Raw genomic sequence first — 7,882 nt, forward strand, 5'->3', positions numbered from 1 at the left:
AGGCCAGTCACTATTGCCTTCAAGCTCAAGTTCAAGTCTTTTTTAGTTGCTCAAAATCCATTCATCCCCAGGGAGACAGCCCGATGGGCTATGAATGGCCAGGTTTTCCCTGCTAAATTCATGCAACAGCAAGAGAGATTTTTGCTGTTTACATAATTATTCCTGGCCTATGCTACCTAAAAAAAAAGGGAAAGCTGAGGGGCAGCAAGGCAAACTAAAACAATGATGAGGCTAAAAACGAAATTAAAATAGTCTTTATGTTATTTCCACATAAACACAATTGTTTGACAAGATTTTTCATAATAGGAAAAGGAGAGAAAATAGACCAAAAATGAGAAGTGGGTGTAACTTCAAAGATAGGAACACACCAGTGGGTAATAAATATTTGTAAAATAAGACATGCATCAGCCTGCCACATACACATACACTTTCTACAAAATGATATATGGATGACTAGAGCGTGATAAAGAAATGCAGAGTAAAGTAACACAGGGCCTAAATATAGACACATGTAGATTTTTCCAAATGTTGCATTTTCAAGTATGTTAAAAAAAAAAAAAAAAAAGACAAGGAGGAATGGGAAACAAGAAGTTTTTCTTTTTTTTTTTTCCCCCAAACTAAACACAACTGTTTCACATCTTCATTTTTTTCTTTGTTTCTTCCTTTTTTTTTTTTTTTAAATTTCCCTCAACTTCCAGCCTTTGTTCCTTTGTCTTATAACACGTTGTTATTCTCAATATGACAAAAGTTGTACTTTTTATGCCAAATTGTTTGATACATTTTATAAAAGAAAATGAAAGACAGACCTTTGACTGCAAGGAGATGTGGAAGTTTGTTTGGTGCCATAATGTGCTACATCCACCATTTTCAGTTAACCCCTTCCTCAGCCAGCTGCTGTCTATGAACTTTGATCAACACATTTCCTGCCACAGCAGCCAAACAAACACCATTTCTGCAAAACTGAGAGGTACTGCTTTAAATTTCTTAGACACTCCTTTGAGATCAAATTAAGGCTTGCCTGGTGCACTTAGCAGAATGGTGACCAGATCTCCGTGCTATAAAAGTGCTGTGCCTCAAGCCTGGCCCCCAGAGAATGACCTCCAACATGTCTCAGTTTGTATCCGGTAAGAGAAGTAAGGTTTTGCTGTTACCAACACTTCTTTCTCCTGCCATTCTAAGACCAAAGTGGAGCTGCATTTTATTCTGTGGTGTATATTTTCCTCAATAAGGTGATTGTTCAGACCTGTGACAAGCTCACACAATGCAAAGGGCCTGGCAGTATCACCAAGGGCATGGTTTGAAGAAGACTGAGTGGCACAAACAGAGGCTTCCCAACATAACATGGCCAGTGGTTGCAGGATCTCATGGTGTGTGTCAACAGCTCAAATCATAACGCTCTGTGCATTTTGCAGGGCTAGGTGTTCAGAAAGACAGCTTTTTAACTTATAAAATGAGCAATTCTGCAACAGAAAAAAACCTGTCAGACAAATATAGAACCCTGAAATGACATTTTTACGCTCTCTTTTTAAAGTAATACTACACTTTAATGTACAGTAGAGCTTAATGACAGTTTTAAAGAGAAAAAGAACAGATTTGATTTTAAAGACTAGGTATAGGTGAAGTGAGTCAGACCTGATCTCAGGGAAACCAGAGGAGATCTGGAGAGGGGATGGAGTTAAGCATGATGAGTACTTCTGATGAATTATAACTGAAATCAGGATATAGCAAACCCCAGAATAACCAAATGCAGAAATGTCCTTCTCTAAAGAGGACTTGAAAACAGCTACCACCTGAGCAAAAAGGTACATAAGTGCAGGCATGGCACTCTTCAGAAATCTTCCTGGAGTTCAGACCCAAGCCTGGGTAGTTTCAGCCAGCAGAGAACAGAGGAACTATGACTCAGATCTGTCTGTTGATGAAATTCCCTGATTTTGGTTTGCTGCGAGGCTGTTCTGGCCCAGGAGTGATTATGTTAGTTATTATGCTAGTGAACCACTTCTCCTTCCCTTCCCGCAGCCGGCTGGTGGATGCGGTGCCATGCCCTGGGTTATGATGCTGCTTGGGAAAACACCAAGTGCAGAGCTGTCAAAATGACGTGTGAGCATGGCACAGCAGAACCCATTTAGAAGGAAGAGTGAAGAACTGCCAGATAAGAATTGGTGAGCCTGTGGTTGTCATGTAGAAAATGAAGAAAGATGCCCAGCCTATCCCCGAGCAGCCGGTATCCCTCCCATCCCCCAGCCAGCCACCCCACATTAATTGTCCAGCATGACGCCATATGGTACGGAATACCCCTTTGGCCAGTTTGGGTCACCTGTCCTGCTTCTGTCCTGCTTCTGTCCCCTCCCAGCTCCTGCTGCGCCCCCAGCCTCCTCGCTGGCAGGGCAGTGTGAGAAGCTGAAAAGTCCTTGACTCAGTGTAAACACTGCTCTGCAACAATTAAAACAAGTAGGAGACATTTCTTCTCAGAAAGAGCAGTCAGGCATTGGAATGGGTTGCCCAGGGAAGTGGTGGCGTCACTGTCCCTGGGGGTGTTCAAGGAGAAGGTTGGAGCTGGTGCATAGGGATGTGGTTTAGTGGGTGACATTGGTAGCAGGGTGATGGTTGGACCAGATGACCTTGAAGGTCTTTTCCAACCTTAATGATTCTACGTTACACTGATGAGAGGCTAGAGCCTGAGTTGGAAAATGTCATGTGGAACGTGTGGAACAAGGTAGACAAGGCTGCAGTTTGTTAGGTCCTACATTTCTGCCACCTAACCTTACCCATAAAAGTGGCCTACAGGAAAGCTGGAGAGGGACTCTGTCAGGGAGCGTAGCCATGGAACCAGGAATAACAGTTTTGAACAGATGGAGGGGAGATTTAGATTAGATGTGATGTGAGGAAGAAATTCTTCACTCGGAGCACAAAGTGCACATGGGAATCAGGGCTGAAGATGCACCTTGCTTCTGTTCTTTTCCATAAAGAATAGAATGAAATTACCTAAAAACCAGTGTTAAAAATAAACCCAGGGCACAGGATGGGAGGTGCAGGGCAGTCCCTGTGGCCGAGGGGCAGCCTTTCTCTCTGGCAAGCCAAATGGCCTGGGGGAGCCAGCCCCAGAAAAGGGTCCCTCAACCCCCCCCAACCCTCCTCCTTGTCCATGTGAGGGCTTCTTCCAGGCTGCTCCCAACACAGCCACCTTTGGCCACGCATGGGCCACTCCATCACAGAGGCTTGCTGAGGTCACAGTGGCCACCACTGCCATGCTTTTGCTGCGGGCCCTATGAAACAGGCCCCCTGCAGCTGGCCCACCACTCGCTGAGCATCTAGGCCCTCTGACTGCCAGCTTGTGAGGCAGGAAGAAGACTAGAAGCAGCAAGGCAAGCGGCAGGCCTCCTTGGTGTGTGAGGACAGCGATGCAGTCCGGTGAAGCACCAAGGAGGAATGCACCTGACCAGAAGGAGATGTGTCGTGGGTGGAGGGATGGTGCCAGTGGCACAAGAGACACCAGTGCCCAAGGGACCTCTGGCGCCCAGCCCACAGACACATACAGGAGGTACCATCGGCACCGCAATGATGCGGGGAACAGGCCGGCCCCTCAAACATCCAGCACCAGGGGGCCTGGGCCTTACCTTAGGAGCAATGGTGATGGGGGGAGAAGGTGGGAACATCAGGCAGAGAGCCGCGGGGAGCAGAGGCCCATAGTCCGGAGCACAGTGCAGGACCCAGTAATGGCCATAAACCAGATGGCTGTGTTGGACCCATGTATGAAAATCAAGCCAACAGTGGCATGGGACCAAGGTGTGGAACTGGATGACCCTCTGGTTCGGCACCCTGGCCTGAGAACGTTCCGGATGGAAGACATACCGTTTGGGCAGTCCTGGGCAACGACTGGCTTAGCCTTCTGTCAAACACCATGGAGCCCATGGAGCTGGATCCATCAGATGTGGAGGAATGGATGGAAGTGGATCCACCTCTGCCAGAACAGACTTGGGACTACTGCGGCATGTCTTTGTGCTCTGCCATCCGAGAGCACCAACAGCATCGCAGTAGTGCCCGGCAAGCCCCCTACTCGTTGCTCAGGCTCCATCGCATGCATTAGCTTGGAGCCACCAAACACCATGGACATCCTGCAGGCTTACCTGCAAGATGTCCCGGCAATAAACAGCTCTTTCCGATTCTCAGGGGTTGTGTGAGTGCATCGCTTTTTTTTTGGGGGGGGGGAGGGGGGAGGAATGGGCTAAAGTTGCACCAGGGGAGGCTTAGGTTGGATATTAGGAAGAACTTCTTTACTGAAAGGGTTGTTAGGCATTGGAATGGGCTGCCCAGGGAAGTGGTTGAGTCACCATCCCTGAAGGTCTTTAAAAGATGTTTAGATGTAGAGCTTGGTGATATGGTTTAGTGGAGGTCTTGTTAGTGTTAGGTCAGAGGTTGGACTAGGTGATCTTGGAGGTCTCTTCCAACCTAGATGATTCTGTGATTCTGTGATTCTGTTCAGGGTGATGTTGAAGAAAGCTCTGGGGTTGAAAGAACACTTAAATCTACTTCTCAGTCTGATCCTGGCAATGCATGTCTGTACAGTTATCACGCCAGAGAGTAAAGAGACAGTAGGCTGGAGAAGTATAGTAAGGTACAGCAAACAGAACAAAAAACCTTCGAAGACCAGCATAACAGTTCTGAACTGGAACTGAAGCTGCTTATAAAATTAATATTTACCTCCCTAGATGCAAAATTACACATAGCTCTATGAGTAGTCTTTGTAAACAAGGTGGCAGTGGTGCATTCCTCAAAGGAAGCCTTGCATCCATTAAGACAGTTGTTAAAATGTAAAGGATTTCTGTGTAAAGCTGGAAGGACACAAAACAAAGCACAGGTGGCCACCAAAAGATAACAGCTAGATACATACACTCTTTCAACAGCACACATGGCCAAGCTGATGTGTAACATCCACTTAATAAAAAAAAGATGGCTCAGTAAAAACATTATACAGAATAACAAGTTCACCATAATTCCTTATGATTAGGAGTATTTGGCAGAATTTGCTCGGTTTTGTAACACGTTTGTATGATTTAGGATAAAAAAGAAATGATAGAGATTTCACACAACCAAATCCATGCACACAACCCTTTGCTTTAACCCATGCATGCTGCAAAACCATTCCAGAAAGGAGACACAAAGAAGTATAGCCTGCTTCAAACTGCCTGCACTGTTTCAATTTCTGATACCAAATGTCCTATTATAATGGGGCTAAAAAGCTTCCAGTAATGGGCAAGATCACTTCTTTCTATTGAAGTTATTAAAGCTGTTACACTTCGAGACAGATTATGTTCTTTAGCTTTCCAGCACACCTACAGTCATTGCACTTCTCTAAACATGTTTTAGACAGTGCCCATCAAAATACAAAACATCCTTTGCCATTAAATTTCCTCTTTGCAGAAACCCTTTCTGGCAGCAGTGCTAACATTTTTCTTTACTTGGACTGCAACAAGCGGTTAGTCAAGGATCTTGAATGATGACAGTGATGCACGGTATTTGCTGTTCTACATTTTTCATCTTGGTTACGTGACATGTTATTCACTTTTTGACCTAAATTATTATGCAATCTTTCTTTGCACTATTTAGAAGTTGCCTCATTTCACCTTAAATACCACTAAGCAATGACAGCTGAAATGATTCCTAACATGGTTTGCACTCAGTTTCTGAAGTCTATTCACGTAACATATCATGAGATCTTATTATCTGACAAACTACTGTATGCTTGGAAGTAGTCTGAATATCTAGCTTGGACATCTGAAACAATCACACTTTTTAGGAGACAACAAAGGAGTGAACAGTGTTTAGGACAAACATAATATTAATTCAGTATTGACTAAAAGAATGACTTACAAATATTTTTTACCAAAAAATTTTTTACCATGCTCTGTTTTGTATTTTGTAATAGTGAGATTGCAGGGAAACTGATGAAAAAGTTTATGTTTGATATTAAAGTACCCTAATTACACAATAGAATTTAATCATGTAGCTTGTGAAAATATTTGCAGTAAAAAGGGACACAATTATGAGGCATCTCAGTCCTCCAAAGGCAGTGGGATGAATCCCGCTGTCCTTGCTAAGTCTTTTCGCTATGAATTCCCACAGAGCAAGGTAAATGTTTCTCATGCCTTTGGCCCTCTTGCCTTAGCTGGCCAAGAGCATTCTTAAACCATTTTGCCACATTTAGCAGCTCCAGGCTCCCTGGGGCCTGTGCTTGGGGCAGAGCCAAAGCCAGACACGAACACAGAAGCAGCACGGGCTCCTTGGCATGAGGCTGCAACGAGCCTGTCTGTCCCAGCATGAGGCAATGCTCTTTCCCCCAGGCATGCAGCAGTGCTGCAGAAATTCATATATGCTCTTCTAAGACCTGAGCGTGGATTGGGGATTGGTATGTCAGTCCCCAAGTGATTTGTGGAGGCAGAAGCCACCACCGGTGGGCTAGCTAGGTTTGGGTTCCTCTGCACATGTAAAAGGGTCTCCCTTGTGCGTTGGAGAGAAATGCTGGGGAGGGGAGAGGAGCCATGTATGAAGCTGAACCCTGAAGAAACTGGTCAGCAGCATGCAAGAGGCCCATGTGTCATGAATGCCCTTGGGAATTGGTTAGCGGAGGACCTGGATGTGATTTGAATTGTGAATGAAAAATCCAGTGTGGTAGCAGTGACCTACTAGATCTCTACAGTTAGGTACAGAAATACTCTGTGGTTACAAATGCCTCACTAGGGCAATCTTGAGGCATTGCTGGCATTTGCAAAAGCTGTACCTAATTCTGTAGTCATCCAAACTTCTTGGATGGCTAAATTTTACTGGCTGTCATCTCACAGGAGCTCATACAGCTGCCAGTGTGCAGCCCCTGAGCTTCTAGCCACACTGAGTTGCCAGGGGCAAAAGCTCAACATGGCTTCACAAAATACCTCCTAGCTGTCTCACTTTGCCATGGACATGATGCAAACATAAAACTTCCTGTTAAAATAGCCTCTACTCTATCCCTGTTATTCAGTGTCTAAAAAGCCACTCAGGACATATAATGCATAGGAACCAAGACTTCATAGCCTGTCCCTGATGGAATTGTTGTCCAAGACAAGGTTTTTTTTTTTTTTTTTTTTTTTTTTTCCATAGGTTTCTCTTGCTCTAACTTAGTCAATGCTTATTGCACTATCGCACCCATAGTAAGACAGGAAAAGGCTGAAAGATCCCATCCCGGATTATCTGAAAACATGAACATGCTACCAGGTAAAATCTTCTTTGGTATTTCTTCAAGACAAAATGCCAAAAAACTGCTCTAGGGTCTTTCTAGCCACACTGTCATTGGTCATTATTTTATTACTTTGCATAAGCAAAGTTTCACTACATCCAGTAAATATATATGGGGGCAAGGCAACTCAGTTAGTTAAATACATAGCATGGTTCCCCCTATTTCTACATTACTGCAACGCCCCAGCCTGTGACTCTGAGCAGGGCATGGGCTCTCTTTCAGATGGTATTTAATGTGAGGTTCTCACTGCTTGCTAAGAGAGATCCCCTGGCACTTTCCACAAAAGTAGAGCTATTAACCTCTCTGACCTGACCATATTCCGCTATTCATCAAGTACCATGGGGGAAGAACTCATTTAGTACTGATTCAGAAAAAGAGTGCCACCCACCGAATCAAAAACATCACACTTAGCAGCAGCCTGAGTATATACGTACATAGCCATATGTGTGTTTATAGTATATGTACACATTATGGTGAACAGAAACCAAAGAGTGATCTGACGTGGTTATAATTCACTGTGTCTCAGACTAATGTGTTACATCGTTCAGTGGCAAAACTGACAAGATGTTACATGATCACATTTACTTACACTAGGCGTGTTGTAAGCCAAATACA

The sequence above is a fragment of the Cygnus atratus genome, chromosome 2 (genome assembly GCF_013377495.2).
Source record: "Cygnus atratus isolate AKBS03 ecotype Queensland, Australia chromosome 2, CAtr_DNAZoo_HiC_assembly, whole genome shotgun sequence".
NCBI classification, from domain to species: domain Eukaryota; kingdom Metazoa; phylum Chordata; class Aves; order Anseriformes; family Anatidae; genus Cygnus; species Cygnus atratus.